Here is a 1154-nt window from a genome sequence, read left to right on the forward strand (position 1 = left end):
AATGCTTGTATCAATCCCACTTTACGGCCTCTCACGTTAAAATCTCTTATATGATAGAATAGTAATCGTGAATACGAATACCATACAGATGTGAAATATTTCTCTTTATTTAAACCCTTCCCAATATGTATTACTTTAAGGTTGTTCCGATGTGGGTCCTTGAGAAAAATTCCACCAATACATTAGCAGTTGCAATTCAATTTAATGTGAAAATGATGGATAATTGTTTTTCTAATTCGGTCAGCAACTCCATTTTTGTAACATCCACATCTATTTTCCCGAACCATTCTGGATTGAAGCCAAATGTTAAATACACTGGTCGTAACTCTAGGTTAAACCTTCCTAGCGAAGGGTCATAAACTAATTATGTAAGGGTTCATGGGGATAGGTAACCAGCAGGTAAATCATTCCCAAGTAATCATTAGGGTCTCGCCGACATTACTCACCAACACAAATGCACGGTTCGTTGTTGCAAATAATCCCATTTGATTGTGCCGTGATTGTAAACAAACGGTGTAAAAGTGTGAGTCTGTACACAGGAAAAAATAATGAAAAGTAAACAGCGCGTAAAACTTGAAATGCGGAAATTTACACTATTCTACGCGGAAATGGACCTCTTCCTAACAAGTTTGCTTACTACTTGCAAGCAATATTGACGAATCACGTCAAATATTGTATACATTTAGGCTATCACCACGCGTGGAATTAAGCTAATAATGGCGTTCCATTTATGCGCATCATCTTTAGCGTAAATTTCAAATGCTTGTAAATGATACATCCCTAAAAGTTGACTAAATGAGGAACTTTTACGATTGAAATAAAGTTTCATTGCGTTGACATGTTGAAGTATTGCTGATCAAGTGTATCTTGACCTGACAATTGATAAATAAATAAATGCATCTTCACATCGTTAAAACTGATTAGCAATTAGCATTTACAGTCGCCTCTCCACATCTCGATATTGAAGGGACCATCGAGATAGAGAGAAATCGAGGAATGGAAGGAAAATTGAAATGGGTACTAGATCTAAAAAAGCTTGTTGGTATGAAAAACGACAACAGAACAAATGTCATTTCTTGTTGTTGATCTGTTTGTTATTGTCCAGAGATGGTCTAGTAGCCAGCAAATTTGAACATATCGACATAAGGAGAATG

The sequence above is a fragment of the Armigeres subalbatus genome, chromosome 1 (assembly GCF_024139115.2).
Source record: "Armigeres subalbatus isolate Guangzhou_Male chromosome 1, GZ_Asu_2, whole genome shotgun sequence".
Taxonomy (NCBI): Eukaryota; Metazoa; Arthropoda; class Insecta; order Diptera; family Culicidae; genus Armigeres; species Armigeres subalbatus.